The sequence below is a fragment of the Triticum aestivum genome, chromosome 1A (genome assembly GCF_018294505.1).
Source record: "Triticum aestivum cultivar Chinese Spring chromosome 1A, IWGSC CS RefSeq v2.1, whole genome shotgun sequence".
In the NCBI taxonomy this organism is placed as follows: Eukaryota; Viridiplantae; Streptophyta; class Magnoliopsida; order Poales; family Poaceae; genus Triticum; species Triticum aestivum.
The window spans coordinates 464,400,620-464,417,982 of NC_057794.1; the positions used below are offsets into that span (position 1 = coordinate 464,400,620).

General features: G+C 44.6%; 1 long non-coding RNA gene across 1 annotated transcript; it reads left to right on the forward strand.

Moving 5' to 3' along the window:
* The first annotated feature begins 13,160 nt into the window (after positions 1-13,160).
* On the forward strand, positions 13,161-16,153 carry LOC123056892 (uncharacterized). The gene is made up of 2 exons (XR_006426783.1): positions 13,161-13,654; positions 14,183-16,153. It is a non-coding gene; the product is annotated as an uncharacterized lncRNA (long non-coding RNA).
* The last annotated feature ends 1,210 nt before the right edge of the window (positions 16,154-17,363 follow it).

A 17,363-nucleotide genomic window follows, 5' to 3' on the forward strand; every position in this document is an offset into this window, starting at 1 on the left:
CCGCCGAGTCGCCCGTGGCTCGGCCCGTCACGCCGTCTTCGCCCGCGGCTCGGGTCCTCGCGTCGCCTTCATCAGCGGATCGGCCCGCGACACCGGCCGCGCCACGGCCCACTATGCCGAGCTCGCCATCGACCCGGTCTGGGATGCCGGAGTCGCCAGCTGCTTCGTCTGCTCTGCCGGTTTCGCCGGTGGGCCGGCCTTCTTCGCCGACTGAGTCCGAGGCTACCGTGCCTGGCTCCTCGTCACCGGCTGACTCGTCAACGTCGCCGTCCTCCAGCCCGTTGCAGGCTGCTCCGTCGACCTCGGTGGTTCCTGTGTCTCGACCACATACACGCAGTCGCAGTGGCATTTTCAAACCTAAGGAACGTACGGATGGTACGGTTGCTTGGTTGGCTGCTTGTTTGGCTGCTGCTGTTGCGGATCCATCTTCTGAGCCTCGCTCATATCATGCTGCCCTGCGCATTCCACATTGGCGAGAGGCTATGGAGCAGGAGTTTCATGCTCTTCTTCGTAACAAGACATGGACTCTCGTTCCTCCACCACCACGGGTAAATGTTATTGACTCAAAATGGGTATTCAAAGTGAAGAAGCATTCGGATGGATCTATTGAGCGTTACAAAGCGCGACTTGTTGCTCGCGGTTTTCGGCAGCGTCATGGTCTTGACTATGAGGACACCTTCAGTCCTGTCGTCAAGCCTACCACTATTCGGCTTCTTCTCTCCATTGCTATTTCTCGTGGTTGGTCCCTTCGTCAACTTGATGTGCAGAATGCTTTTCTACATGGATTTTTGGAGGAAGAGGTTTATATGAAACAGCCGCCTGGTTTCTCTGATCCTGATCGTCCTGACTATATCTGTCGTCTTTCCAAAGCACTATATGGTTTGAAGCAAGCTCCTCGTGCCTGGCATGCCCGCCTTGCCTCTGCCCTTCATGCTCATGGGTTTGTGCCGTCCACTGCTGACACTTCATTATTTCTTCTACAGAAGCCAGAAGTCACTATGTATCTTTTGGTATATGTCGATGATATTATCCTTGTCAGCTCTTCTCAGTATGCTGCTGATGCTCTTGTCTGCTCTCTTGGTGCTGATTTTGCGGTCAAAGATCTTGAGAAGCTTCACTACTTTCTTGGAGTTGAGGTCACTTCTCGTGCTACTGGTCTTGTCCTTACGCAGAAGAAGTACTCCTTGGAGTTGTTACAAAAAGCCGGCATGCTGAAGTGCAAACCGACCACCACACCCATGTCGTCTACCGACAAGATAACAGCTGTTGATGGTGAGCTTTTGTCTCCTGCGGATGCCACAGAGTACAGAAGCATTGTTGGTGGACTTCAGTACTTGACGATCACGAGACCAGATATCTCTTATGCTGTTAACAGGGTTTGTCAGTATCTTCAGGCTCCCAGAGATACTCATTGGGCTGCTGTTAAATGCATTCTTCGTTATGTTCAGTTCACCCTGACTTTTGGTATGCATATTCGGCCGACTTCCTCTCGGGTTCTTTCAGCCTTCTCTGATGCAGATTGGGCTGGTAGCCCAGATGACAGGCGATCCACGGGGGGTTATGCAGTATTCTTTGGCTCTAATTTGATCGCCTGGAGTGCTCGGAAACAGGCTACTGTGTCACGTACCAGTACTGAAGCTGAGTACAAGGCTGTGGCTAATGCTACTGCAGAGATTATTTGGGTGCAGTCTTTGCTTCAGGAGTTGGGTTTGTCTCAACCACAGCCTCCTATTCTTTGGTGTGATAACATCGGTGCTACATACCTTTCTGCAAATCCAGTATTTCATGCCCGAACGAAACACATTGAAGTTGACTATCACTTTGTACGGGAACGTGTATCACAGAAGCAACTTCAGATCAAGTTTATCTCGTCTAAGGATCAACTTGCAGATATCTTCACTAAGCCTTTACCACTGCCACAGTTTGAGGCTTGTAGGCGCAATCTTACCCTTCTCAGTTCTTTAGAAAGTGGCTAAGATTGAGGGAGGGTGTTAGACTATGTATAACTTCTGTACCTATGTACGTATTGTAATACAACCATTATATATAATGAGATAAGCCACCCCTAGAGGGTGGTGCTGGTTCCCAAAATTTATTGTCTTACACGTACTAACTGACATGTACAACGATTGTATTTATTGTGCCCGTCGACAGCTTGGTCTAGATCTGGATCACCAGGCCCCGGCCACAGTTGCATTGGTCACTGGTCTCCACTACGGATAGAAGCTGCGCATATGCATGTATCATTCATGTACGTGGTATCCGTCAAAGGAAAATCATATGTGCATGCGATGTGAGTAATATCCAGTGGTAATATCTGTATGTATGTAAATGTATGTAACATCTGTCATCTGCAGCACTCTGAATTATTACACGCCAGTAGTAACTCTCGCTCCTGCCGTCCTGCAGCACGCCCTTACGAGGTCCATCCAAGCACGTGCGGCTGCGTGCATGTCGATCGAAGGCAGGGGAGTAAATCGGGGACCCGGAGACGAACCCTCTCATGAAGCCATCATTCATTTCACTGCCCTCTGGTCCATCGATCTCGGAGCACAGGCGTACGTAGGGCCAAAACTTTTACTATACCAGCCTTTCGATCTCCTTGCCCAAAAACAAGAATGAAAAACCAAGTTCAGCCCTTCCTCTCGGACCCTGCAACAAGAAGGAAAACGTTGAGAAAAGAAAACGAAGTGGCAGATGTTGCTGCTAGATTCCAAGCCCTGTCTTTGTGTCCAGAAATTGCTGAAAAATTGAGATGTTGGAGTATCATAGAGAACAACAAGATGAGGACAATCGCGGAGGAAGGGCCAAGGAGGGGGTCACTGCTTGTAGTTGTAGGTACGGGGTCACAGTTTGTCCCCGACAACAACTAGAAATTACGAGCTTGAAAGGGGACTTAAAGTTTTAAGTCCTTGATGCAGATCCATGAGGTACGGCACAGCCAGCTTACTGCTCACACGTCACGGGCTTATCTGCTTGAGGCGATTAAACCGCGCTTATGCAAGTTTAGTCGCGATCACACACGAAAAACAACCTACTCCACAGGGCGCCAACAGGAGATCCCCAAAAATGAGACAGGGATTTCTTGGTTTCTTGTAGGATATCTCCTCTTTTCTTCTTCAAAAGAAACGTGTGTGCGATCGATACTTGTATGTCTCGTTGTAATGCACACAATAAAAAAAGGAGGTAGAAAATAAAAGAAACCATGATCAAAACATTACAAGACATGAAATTAACACTTACGACTAAGTCGATTTCTTCCACAACAGCGTCTTCAATAAGGGTCAAATGTCCTTGCACCAGCATCGTCACGTCCGGCCGGAGACATCTTGGACACTTATTTTCATGTTGGTTGTATGTCTCCTTGTGTAACCGAAACTAATTAGTTTGCCAACGCAGGATTAGGACGTTGATTAAGTGATGTTTGCTGCAGTACCCAGCATACACCTGCTGGATTAGATGCCACATTACATCATTCTGACAACTAAAAAGGTGAGGGGAATGTGATGGCAGTTTGGCCCGCTCTTGTAGTCAATGTCATACCACTATCAGGCTGTCAGTGCCTAGTTCCAAGTAATTATAACCAAATTAACTGACTGAATTAACTCTTGGTCATCTTTTTTTTCGGTTTCTATGTTTTGATTGAGTTTGCTACTCCCTTTGTCACGATCTTATATTGTGGCACGGAGGGAATATATGTTAACATCAGTGAAACAACTTTACATAACCTTAGGATGTATGACCATTAGATAAGAGCATTGGAGAGTCACAATTCATCATTTTTAATATTCTAATGAATTAAGGCAATAATTTATTTGTGCATCCGGAGGCTCAGTAGAGGGTGAACATTTCGATTGAAAAATCTACGTAAATTTGTTTTCATTGACAAGTGATATAAAACTTGGTGACAGTTCTAATATATATTGGTTGTGCTCGAAATAGTTGTGCTCGAAAGGCAGTTATGAATCGATTGACTAATCCAATTCCAATATCTTGATTTCGCGCGGCAATGCATCGTGAACCGATATATATATCGTCTGCTAATACACGACCAATTAGTGTTTGGACAAAAAGTTTTTCCGTCATCCCATTTTGAGGACTTACAGAAATACCTCGGATAGTACCACAATCGACATAGGTCATGTAAATCTTTCCCTAATAATAAAGCACGGATTAACTTTGTCGGGTTCAACGTCACAATACGCTTTCTTCTCATGTCATAATACGCTTTTATGATTTGTACAAACAAAATCATAATATAAACGAGGTGGTACTAATTTGGAGATGCATGTGCTTTATTATTAGTGAAAGATCTGAGATGGTACTGAAATTTTGTCCATCCACATGATCCGTATCTCGCTAAAGAGCTGCAACTAAACTTCCCGCCTGGGCCATATCGTCTCATTGGGCTTCTACACGCACGACACTCACGTATTCTACCTCACTCGGGTTTAATAATACCACCTCGATTGGTTGCACGGAATCATATCAATTTATATACGTATGAAAATTGTTTGTAATATCAACAAGTAGCATCCCGAGTCAACAAACATAGAACGAGAACGACAAAGGGCGGTGGCTGGTCGCCGGTGGGATGACAGGGGGCACGCATGTGCTCCATGCGTCGGGAAGAGGCAGAGCGAGGCAGGGCGGCCCCGAGATGGCCAAAGGAGGGAGGCGGGTCTGGTGCAAACGACAAGGGGCGGTGACTGGTCGTCGGCGGGATGTCTGAGGAGTGGAGGTTGGGTAGGTTTAGATGGCGATGGACATGGCCTGTGGCCGGAGGCAGAGATGGCCGGAGGAGGTAGGAGAACAGCAAAGGACGGCCATGGCGCTGGTCGCTGGCGGGATGAAACATAGGAGTGGGGATCAGGGGTAGGTGCAGAGAGGGCCCTAGCGGCGGAGATGGTCGGAGGAGGGAGGTGGGTCGAATAGCAAAGGGCGGCGCTGGGGATCGGGAGGACGGGTTCGAGGGAGTGGGGATCGGGGGGGTAAGATAAGTGTCGGCTGGGCCTTAGTGGGCTGATCTCTTTCCCATTTTCTTCTCTCTTTTGCCATTTACAGAATACAAAAATTAGGAAAAGAGACAATGATGGAGGCGCATGTACAAATATGAAACTTTTCCTGTGGTGTCCATGATTTATACTTAGTCCCGCAGAGGAAGTTTCACACAAATTGGGTAAGTTAAATTCAAACCCATTTGCATTTATTTCAAATGGGTTTGAATTATATCTAGGCTTTAGGAGTGTTTTTGGTGTAGCTTAAGAAAGTGATAAAATATTTTGGACAAAGTTTTGGTGGCAGACTTGAAGTAGAAAAGGCAAGGGATTTCGGAGAAGGCTGGAATGGAAATTGGAAAAGCAATTAAATAAAATACATTATATGGAATGTTCGTAGATTTAATTTGGTGTGAAATATTTAATGGCATGATGAAATGCAAATGCAGGAATAAAATAAAAACATTATAATAGTGATTATGGAGAGATCAGAGGAAAAGTTTCACACAGATTGAATAAGTTAAACTCAAACTCATTTGGATTTACTTCAAAAAAATCGTGTGAAATATTTAATGGCATAATGAAATGCAAATGCAAAAAATATATAAACAAACATTGCATAGTGATTCAGGATAGAATGGACTCGGGATGTTACAAGTAAGAGGAGGGACGCCCATGAGATCCTATGGTCGTGGTGTTCGAATGTGGCCGGACTACCGGGTGATGATGAGAGGAGGTGACCGATGAGGTGTGTTGCACTGCTCACTGGAGAGCACGCGTGGTGGGAAAGAATGAAGCTGTAGTGTGCGGCTCGCTCCCAATCCAGATCTCTGAGTGGAACATGATAGGGATGGGAGTAGAGAGATATGCAGAGGGGAGGGCCCACGAGGGTTATAGAGGCTCAATCTTGAACCTAACTTTGCACACACATCTTCAAAAATAAAACTTTGCACATACATGTCAAATGAAAGCCTACATGGCGGACTCAATTTTTGCATGATGATTCCTTTCACATGGACCTATCCGAACAAGCCAAAGTGTGTAACTGTGCATGGACGAAGAAATAAATCTTTTCACGTGTATGCATATATATGTACATAACCAAACATATGTACTCATACATCGTCTATGTATGTCGTAAAGCTTGTAAACTAACGAAGTCACAACAAATGCCCCATTGTTTGATGGATACATTATCTTTACTAAATATCAGATACGCCAAATTTCATTTGTAAGCTAAGACATCTACACGGTTGTCATAGCATGCTGAGGTTATGATGATGTTAAGATGAATCAGACATTTCGTTGCACTAAGAAACAATTTTAATAGGCAAACTTGCACACAAAATATGACAACTCTATCATAAATTCTAAATAAGATCAAAAGAAAACTACTATCCAGAAGAAATCAGTTTCTCGTATCTAAATTTGATAATAAAACTTTATTTAATAAATACATTTAGAATGATAAGTCATAGGAAAATAGTATCGTTTTTCATAAAAAGTTAGTATGCAGCTTAGAAAAATGCACACACATAAAAAGGGTAGTAGAATTATATACACTTTTTGAGCTAATGTTGGAAATTAGCATAACACTAAACCCGATTATGTTGGAAAAATGAGCAAATTACTACAAGATTTAATCCGAATAAATAGGAAATAGATCATGACAGCAATAACAGAGATTGAACTAATCATGCGAACTAGCATAGTAGATGAAAAGATCACATCTAGGGCACATACTAGAAACATGAATTCTACCACGATCTCGAACAAGAAGGATAGAATAACATACGGTGCAGCGGGTGCAGCACCACCGGCGTTGACGTTGTCGCCCATGTCGTCGAGGATGAGGTTGTCGAGGTCGGGGAAGAAGTCGTCGTTCGCGAAGTCGTCGCTGCCAGCAGTCGCGCGAGTGCGCTCCCCAAAAACCTGATCACCCCTCTCCCGTACAGGATCACGAGAGGCGGGGTTCCGGAGGCCTGCTGTCCCTTCTCCCGGTGCACGCCGAAAGGAGGGATGGAGAAGACTTGCTTGGCGGCGCAATGATCTGGAACGGTGGTGAGAAACCATACGAGGCGGCGGCTAGGGTAGACGTCTGCCTGACTATATAGTGCGGGCCGGGTAGGTCGTGGGAGTAAACCCCACGTTCGAGTCGTCACAATCCAAAAGAATCGGAAACGGTTCAGTAATTAACGCGTCCATTAATTATTAATTAATGACTCATTATTATTTTCCGAGCAGCAAAAATATAGACAACGTGCATAGCTCTGTCCTCGGCTCGGCTCAAACTCCAGGGCGCATCGTAGCGAGCGAGGAGGAGAAGCGCGCGTGTAGGTATCCTCTTCTCATGCTCATACAAGTGGTAGAAGAGCTCACCTTATAAAGAGGTGCAACTCTCTCTCAACTTCCGGGGTGGGACTAAACTTTAGTCTCACTCACACCACTCACATGTGTGCATGAATGGGCCAAGAGAATTTCAGAATTTTAGTTGGGCTTTGGGCCAAAGGCCTACTAGCAAAATTCTAACAATCCCCCACAAAGTCTCATTGGCACATCTCATCATTTAGTTCCAAAACATTGTTTATATACAGGTGCTTAGTGGAGACTGTGAAGTTGAACTTCCACTTAGAGATTTACGCTGCACTAGATCATAACTTGAATAGTGGACTATGCCTTGAACTACAAGTTTTCTGCGAAACTAGTTTCACACAAATTCTTGACCGATGCTGGGTTGCCGCAAGGCTTCCCCCCGGGTGGAGCGTATACGTCATACTCCAAGGCCTTTTCATGAATTTATTAGAGAACACCCAATTCTCATAGGCTGCGACGTTAACAGTCAAATTCATATAGGTGTGTTCCTCAGAAAATGTTCTGCAGGACAACATCTCTGCTTACCCGAATAAGCCACTTGGAACACATTAAGATAAGTATCAACCTGCCATGCAGATTAGGAGAGTATTGCATCTTCATGGAGTGGGATAGGTAATATAGGGATACTCTCCTCCCAGCTGACCAACAGCTTGTCTCCCACTTCTACTTTCGGGATCTCCGATCACATAGAGTGGGTTACCACTATGGGCAACTCATGCGGTGGGTCTCAGACCCATCTCCATCGATGCATTATCTATCACATTACGTGATAGACCCTTTGTGAAGGGATCTGCCAAATTTTTCGACGTTTGGATATAATCCAACATAATAACTCCGGAGTTCCTCAATTTTCTGACAGATTTCAGTCTCCTCTTCACATGCCTTGAGGACTTCATATTGTCCTTAGAACTGTTTATCTTGACGATCACCGTTTGATTATCACAGTTCATCAGGATAGGGGGTATTGGTTTTTCAACCATAGGTAAGTCCATCAAGAGCTCATGAAGCCACTCTGCTTCAACAGTGGCAGTGTCTCAATGCTGTGAGTTCTACTTCCATAGTTGACCTCGTTAAGATGGTCTGCTTGCAAGACTTCCAAGAAACAGCGCCACCACCAAGTGTAAAAACATAACCACTTGTGGCCTTAATCTCATCAGCATCAGATATCCAGTTTGAGTCACTATAACCCTCCAGTACCCTTGGATACCCGGTGTAGTGAATCCCATAGCTCGCGGTGCCTTTCAAATAGCGCATAACTCTCTCAAGCGCATGCCAATGATCATCTCCATGTTTTGACACAAACCGACTCGGCTTGCTAACAGCAAGCGAGATGTCAGGCCTCGTGGCATTCACCAAATACATAAGCGAACCAATAATCTGAGAATACCTCAGTTGATCTCTAGCAATCCGTCGATTCTTTCGAAGCAACACACTAGCATCATATGGAGTTGGAGAAGGTGTGCAGTCGCTATACCCAAAGCGACTCAAGACCTTTTCCACATAGTGAGATTGAAGCAGTGTGATCCCACCATTCTCATCTCTCAACAGCTTGATGTTTAAGATAACATCAGCTACTCCTAGATCCTTCATCTCAAAACAGCGAGATAAGAAATCCTTAACCTCCTTGATTAAATCAAGTTTGGTTCCAAAGATCAATATGTTGTCGACATACAGACAAAGAATAACTCCTTCGCCCCCACCATAGCGATAGTACACACACTTGTCACCATCGTTTACTACAAAGCCGGTAGTAGTTAATGTTCTTTCGAACTTCTCATGCCACTCTTTAGGAGCTTGTTTAAGGCCATATAAAGACTTTAATAGCTTGCACACCTTTCCTTCCTGACCAGGTACTACAAAACCATCTGGCTGATCCATGTAAATTTCCTCCTTCAACTCTCCATTGAGGAAAGCTGTCTTAACGTCCATTTGATGAACGAGAAGACCATGTGAGGCAGCCAGTGATAGTAGCACCCGAATTGTGGTCAGTCTAGCCACGGGTGAGTAAGTATCAAAGAAGTCTTCACCTTCTTTCTGGGTATAACCCTTGGCCACAAGCCGTGCCTTGTACTTTTCAATCGTACCATCAGGTTTGCACACCCACTTACATCCTACAGGTTTGCACCCATAAGGACGATCAGTGATCTCCCATGTACCGTTAGCTAAGATGGAATCCATCTCCCTACGTACAGCTTCCTTCTAGTAGTCAGCATCAGGAGATGCATAGGCTTCTGAAATAGTCATGGGTGTGTCATCCACGAGGTACACAATGAAATCATCACCAAAGGACTTTGCAGTCCTCTATCTCTTACTCCTCACAGGAGTTCCATTGTCACCCTCAACAGGATTCTCAACGTGTTCCATCGCAATGGTGGGTTCAGGAATTACAGTGAATTCCTCACTAGATGGAGTAGGTATCTCCTGATTTGATGAACTCGACATATCCTTCATAGGAAATATGTCCTCAAAGAAAGTTGCATCATTCGACTCCATAATCGTACCAACATGCATGTCGGATACCTCAGATTTTATTATCAAAAATCTATAGCCGATGCTATGAAAAGCATAGCCCAGAAGAACACAATCCACGGTTTTTGGTCCAAGCTTGCGTTTCTTGGGAATTGGTATATTGACTTTCGCCAAACAACCCCAAGTACATAGGTAAGAGAGTTTCAACCTTTTCCTTTCCCATTCCTCAAATGGAGTCATGGTCTTATGCTTTGTGGGAACTCGGTTTAGGACATGACATGCAGTCATTAGCGCCTCCCCCCACCATTCCTTGGATAGACCCGAAGTGTCTAACATGGTGTTAACCATATCAGTTAGAGTTCGGTTCTTTCTTTCAGCTACCCCATTTGACTGGGGTGAGTAGGGAGGCGTCCTCTCATGGATTATACCATGTTCCGCACAAAACAGATCAAATTCATTGGAAAAATACTCTCCACCACGATCGGACCTAAGCCGTTTAATTTTTCATCAAGTTGGCTCTCTGCCTCAGCTTTATAGTTTTTGAAGAAAGTCAAAGCCTCATCTTTTGATTTCAGAAGATACACATAACAATATCTAGTGGAGTCATCAATCAACGTCATGAAGTATCTCTTTCCACCTTTTGTCAACACGCCATTCATCTCACAAAGATCAGAATGTATAAGCTCTAGTGGCACCAAGTCTCTTGCCTCTGCAGTCTTATGGGACTTGCAAGGTTTCTTAGCTTGCACACATACTTGGCACTTAGAGCCTTTGACAGTAGAGATTTTTGGAATTAAATTCATATTGGCTAGCTGTGTCATGCAGCCAAAGTTAATGTGACAAAGTCGTGAATGCCAAATATCAGACTCATTGTTGTGGCAAACATTATTAATAACTTTAGTGCAAATATTTGACAAAGACAGGCGGAACAAGCCTCCGCTCTCATAGCCTTTTTCAACAAATTGTCCATACTTAGAAATTACAACTTTATTGGATTCGAAAATCAACTTAAAACCATCTCGACATAAACGAGAACCGCTAACGAGATTTTTATTGATGGACGACACATGGTGAACGTTCTTCAGACGCACGGTCTTCCCCAAAGTAAACTTCAGATCGACCGTACCAACACCTCGAACGATGGCATGTGACCCGTTCCCCATCAGCACGGGAGAAGTCCTAGTGGCCTGGTAAGAAGAAAACATGGAGGCGTCAGCACAAACATGTACATTGGCACCGGTGTCAATTAACCAATCAGGGGTTTGGAATACTGAAAGGATGGTAGGAAAAATACCGTACCCTGATTCCTTCATATCAGTATCACCGATGACAACATTAGCGGACTTGCGGCTCTTCTCATGTTCGCGCTCCTCAAAGCGGTTAGGACACTTCGGAGCCCAGTGACTAGGATCACCGCAGACATGGCAAAGTCCCTTCCTCTTCTTATGAGAATTCTTCTTGAAGTTGGTAGAATGTGATGGCTTGTTCTTTGTATCAAACTTGCCTTTGCCCTGAGTTTTGTTCTTATTGTTTTTGAACTTGTTAGGCTGGAAGTTCTTCTTCTGTACCATGTAGGCACTAGAACCTCCCTCAGCAACTCGAGCATGTGTGTCCTTTGCTCTCGCCTTCTCTTCAACATCAAGAGTACCAATGAGATCCGCAACGGAAAACTTCTGTCTCTTGTGTTTCAAGGAAGTAGCAAAATTGTTCCACGAAGGTGGAAGCTTGGCAATGATGCCTCCGGCAATAAATTTGTCCGGCAACACACACTTGAAGTACTCAATTTCTTTTGCGAGCGACTGTGTCTCATGAGCCTGCTGTACAACAGGGCGCTCATCAGTCATCTTGTAGTCATAGAATTGCTCCATGACGTACAACTCGTTGCCGGCGTCCGAGGCACCAAACTTGGCCTCGAGCGCAGCCCACATGTCCTTGCCGTTGTCAAACGACATATACGAATCCACAATGGAGTCATCAAGAACACTCAAAAGAGCGCCTTTAAAGAGGGTATTGATCTTCTCAAAAGCTTCCAGCTGTGCTGGATTAAGATCGCCCTGCTTGCCCTTGGTGGCGTCATAGCAGCCCATGGTCTGAAACCAATAGACTGCTCTCATGCGCCACCTCTTATATTGCGCCCCCTTAAAGGCAGGCGGCTTCAGATACGCAGCAAAACCACTCGGAGTAAATTGCCTATAATCAGGTTTTTGGATTGTTGGAAAAATCAGAAAATTACTATGAGATTTAATCCGAATAAATAGAAAATAGATCATGACAGCAATAGCAGATATTAAACTAATCATGCGAACTAGCATAGTAGATGAACGGATCACATCTAGGGCACATACTAGAAACATGAATTCTACCACGATCTCAAACAAGAAGGATAGAATAACATACGGTGCAGCGGGTGCAGCACCGCCGACGTTGATGTTGCCGCCCATGTCGTTGAGGATGAGGTTGCGAGGTCGGGGAAGAAGTCGTCGTTCGCGAAGTCGTCGCTGCCAGAAGTCACGCGAGTGCGCTCCCCAAAAACCTGATCGCCCCTCTCCCGTACAGGATCACGAGAGGCGGGGTTCCGGAGGCCTGCTGTCCCTTCTCCCGGTGCACGGCGAAAGGAGGGATGGAGAAGACTTGCTTAGCGGCGCAATGATATGAAACGGTGGTGAGAAACCATACGAGGCGGCGGCTAGGGTAGACGTCTGCCTGACTATATAGTGCGGGCCGGGTAGGTCGTGGGAGTAAACCCCACATCCGAGTCGCCACGATCCAAAAGAATCGGAAATGGTTCAGTAATTAACGCGTCCATTAATTATTAATTAATGACTCATTATTTTTTCCCGAGCAGCAAAAATATAGACAACGTGCATAGCTCTGTCCTCGGCTCGGCTCAAACCCCGCTGCGCGTCGTGGCGAGCGAGGAGGAGGAGTGCGTGTAGGTCTCCTCTTCTCATGCTCATACAAGTGGTAGAAGAGCTCACCTTATAAAGAGGTGCAATTCTCTCTCAACTTCCAGGATGGGACTAAACTTTCACTCACTCCACTCACATGTGTGCATGAATGGGCCAAGAGAATTTCAGAATTTTAGTTGGGCTTTGGGCCAAAGGCCTACTAGCAAAATTCCAACTGATTATGTAATATTTTCTCTATTTGCATTTATGAACAAAATCATAGATAAGGGTTTGCTAGGGGAAGGAATGGGGAAGGGTGTTTGGTGTTTTGTTTTCTCCCATCGCGCACCTTTTGCATAAAAGTCCCTAGCTTTTAGCGCATCTAACCCGCAGTACACCGAGCAAAAAACGATTCGCTAATTTTCCCCTCTGCGCCGCCACGCGCCAGAGATGACCGTGCCTGACCACCCGATTCCGCGCCTCTCGCCGGGGACCGCCGCTGACGAGGGCCACGCCGGCGATCTCCCCTCAGCCCGCCTGCCTCCTCTTTCCTCTCTGTTCTCCTCCTCTCTCCGCCCCCTGTTCAACAGCGACCGCCCAAACTCGCCCTGATCCATGGCCATCTCCTTCCGCCCAGCTCCGGTCTGTCATCGGTCATCCGTGGCACGAGCGTTGCGCCTCCTCCTCAACCTCCTCATCCCGCTCCACTCCTCCTGGACTGCCCACGTGCGCCTCCCGAGCCCCCATGGACGCCTTCTGTGGATCTGCGATATCGATGGTTGACCGCCGCCATGATCGTCCTCGTGCGCAGCTCCTTGTTGCCATCCCCTACGCCTCCTCCCGCGTCTCCCCCCATCTCGCCTATGCAGCACCGTGGCTGCACGCCGCCAGCGCCGTCTGCTGCAGACCCACTCTCAACCCCCTGCGGTATGGAATTTCTCTTGCTGGAGCGTTTCAGTGAAAAGGAATTTGGTTCTGAAGCTTACAATCTGAAAAACATAGGAGAATTACTTTGCTCTATGTTGTGTTGCGGTTCCTGCTCAATAGGTGTTTATTTTTGTGCCTAAAAGGAAGTATGTGCTTTTCAGAATAAGGTCCATATATGTATATATACATTGCCTGTGCTTGCCACTAACTGAAACGAGCTTAGTCAGTTTCAACATTATTTATTCCATGAAGAGTGTATAGTGTATTTCTTTCTTTCCTGCTCTGTCTTAGAGGAACAAGAAAATATTTGAATTATGTGTTTGAGCTATGAGGAACGCATGTTATATCATTTATTCTCCTACATGACATCTTAGTAGATTTTCTTCTTGAAGTTATATTAGAAATAGGTAACTAGCTTCATTTCATGTAGGACATTCAAGAGTGAGTTGTTTTCTAAGGCTGGAAGGGAAGGAAGCAATTCAAGTGAGACGCTTATATAATTCATTTGACCGCTCTTCTTTTCTTCAGGTTCTTATTGGTCTCTTATTTGGATGAGCTTTCTGAACACAATCTGAAGCTTCCAAGAAGCAAATTCCATACTCTACTACTGACATGCTTTCCGGTGTTCTGGTGAGAGAAAATTTAGAAGCCAAGTTGTGCTATAGGACAAGGTAAACCTGCTTATCTCATTTAACTAGTGTTCTTGGAAACTATCCTAATATCCTCCTGATGCTTACTCTTATGTTTACACGTACCACTCTATGGCAACGTGAAGATATACTATGCCAAGGAGCTAAAAAGGCGCTTGTTTTATGAGTGCTATTCCCATAGCCCTGACAATGAATTCTAGAAGCTATGTATTTTAGGCAAGATCCGTCAACGGCGAGGTACCTGAGTCTGATGCAATTCAGGAGAAGCTGATGCCTGACAAGTACACCACAGCAAATGTCCAAGTGATTCTCCTAACCACGGCGGGGTACCCAGGTCCAATGTGATTAAGAGGTAGACACGGCAGTAGCAGAGTTGATCAGCTCCAAGCAGCTTTGCAATCATATACATATATTCTCACCACAATTAACTACACGTAGGCTCTGTCTCCCTCCTCTCCTGAGAATTTGACAAATGTTGTTATCAAGGCATTTTGTTCTTCTAATCGATTCTAGAATAGATAAACATGTACTATGTGTTTCATATATGAACTGTTAAGAACCCTAAACCCTAAACCTGACCACCATTTTCTTTTGGCATATCCTAGGTTTATGAAATACTAAATAATGTTGTTGATGAAGCTCAAGCAGGCTATGCTACTAAGATTAATGCAGTCCTTCATGATGACAATTCCGTTAGTGTAACTGACAACTGCCGTGGGGTATGCAGTTCCTAAAACCTATGAAAGACTTGCTGAATGTTCAATGGTTCTATAAGTATTGTGGAAAGAGTAACTGTTATGTGTTTAGTTTTGTGCTATTGCACGGTGTTGAACACCCTGAACATGGCGATTTCGGGGCCTATAGGATGGTAGATGTCTGGGCCCATGGCTGTGAGCTCGGCCATATAGGCCCTTGAAAACTGACGGCGACACCTCTCTTCGGGCAGAATGTTATGCACGAGCACAATGCCGCGACAATTTTCAGAGTCATAGACCCGCTGGGATTAGTGTGTGCGTTTTTTGTTTTTATGACGTCTGAACTTTAGCGGACAATGTTCACTCACACATGGCACATGTGCTAAACCAGCCGGCTGTTCGTTGGAAAGTTATACGAAATCCGAAGGAATCCAGCCTTCAAGTGTATCACCCATTATATCTCTACTCTGTTCTTCTTTGGTCTGCTTTTCAGGAAGAAGGTGGATTGGTGACCATTTCCTATATGCAGAGGGGATGGCAACGACTGTTCCTTGGTTGAAGGATGCAATGCATCTCGCTGCATTTCAAGGTGTACGATTTTGGGTCTGCCTAGATACCTATGCAGGGGAGAAGAAATCTGCAAGTTGGGTAGAAAGCTAGGCATGATTCTCAGTAATACTCTTTACTTGGTACTTGATGATTACTCTTTACTTGGTACAAGGTACTTGATGATTCTAATATAGTCTGACCCTGCCGCAGATAGTAGTTTACATACATGCCTAAATGTGTTGGAGATGCATTGAACTGTGTTTCATAGGTGGTCGTGACCATGAAGGGTGACTAAAAGTAATCCATCATCGCATCAAGTTTATGGAATTCATTGGATCAAAAATAGATCAAGATGCATCTGGTTAAATTTCAGGGATCGAAATCGATACAGATAAAAAATGGCTCAATGAAAGTTGTAGTATCTGCATACACTTTGTTGGTATATAAATCCTGGCTCCCCTAATACTTTATTCCCATGTAAAATAGCTAATTCCTACATTACTTTGGAGTGCACACGTCAGTTAAGAAAGGAGACTGCAAGTTATATATAGTGATCTGTATTGCTTACATCTAATATACAATCTATACATGATGGTTTCGAATTATGTGCTCATGGTTGTACAATCGTCTTTCAACTGAATTACAGCCAAAGTGTTCATCTTGCCTACTTCTGAACTTCTGCACAAATTAAATGGTGAAGTATGGCCACTACCAGCTACATGGTAAAATGCGGTAGCCTTAAATTGTCTTCGGTTTAGTCTCTTCTATTTTCTTGTGTTCTACATAAGTCTATGAGCCTTGTGTATCAATAAAATAAAATGTGCGAGAATAGGACTGAAAAACAAAGCTATTCATCATTTCGTGTGGGATGTGAGTCTGGTTGAAACTTGAGTATACCAACTGGAATTTTTTTGTTCGACAATTGGAAAAATAGCCTACTCGAGGGTGTTTGGCCTTTTGCGCATCACCAGCCAGTCGCAGCGCTAACACAAGCATCATATTTTGGTCTGGCATCAAAAGTCCAAGCATACAAGTGTTACAATTATTTATAGCAATATGAGATATACTTACCATTATATGCACAGATAATCACTCTTTTTTTATGTTACGCCCTCCGTTCCAAATTACTCGTCGTGGTTTTAGTTCAAATTTGAACTAAAACCACGAGGAGTAATTTGGAATTTGAACTAAAACCATGACGAGTAATTTGGAAAGTATTAAACAAGAAATTCATGCATTTGCCATTAAGCACAAATTAAGAAAAATGAATAAAGGTCTAATTTGCCTCCATTCACAGTTTTATCTGGTCCAGTTTGGCAATGTATTAGATATTGTTCTACTGGTCATGAAACAAACCATGTATAGAGGTAGGTCCAGACAAGGTGGAGGATTCATTAGTATAAGTCAGGAAATGCCCATCAAAGAAATGGAAGATGCTTGGCCAAAGAAGTTTCAGGGTGGTGCCTTAGAGCATCAAGCGGTGATAATGTCGTCACGTCTTAGAATTTCCAAATGGTCTTCTAAAAATTCTTATCTCGTCCTGGACTATTTTCACAAATGAATCTCAAGCACGACCTCATCATCAATGCGGCAGGTATGTGGTTAAAAGAAAAAAACAGTAAAAGTGCCTTCCTTCAAGCCATGACCCCTGCATGTTGCATGTCCCTTATGTCTTTACCAATGGCCATGAGGGCCATTCAGTGCAGTACATAACATACAATAATCTTCCACATTAAGGGCGTGTTCGGGAGCCCTCCGGCTCCTCAACTCCACGACTCCAGGTTTGGAGCTGAGTCGAATGCTCCAAATCATGGT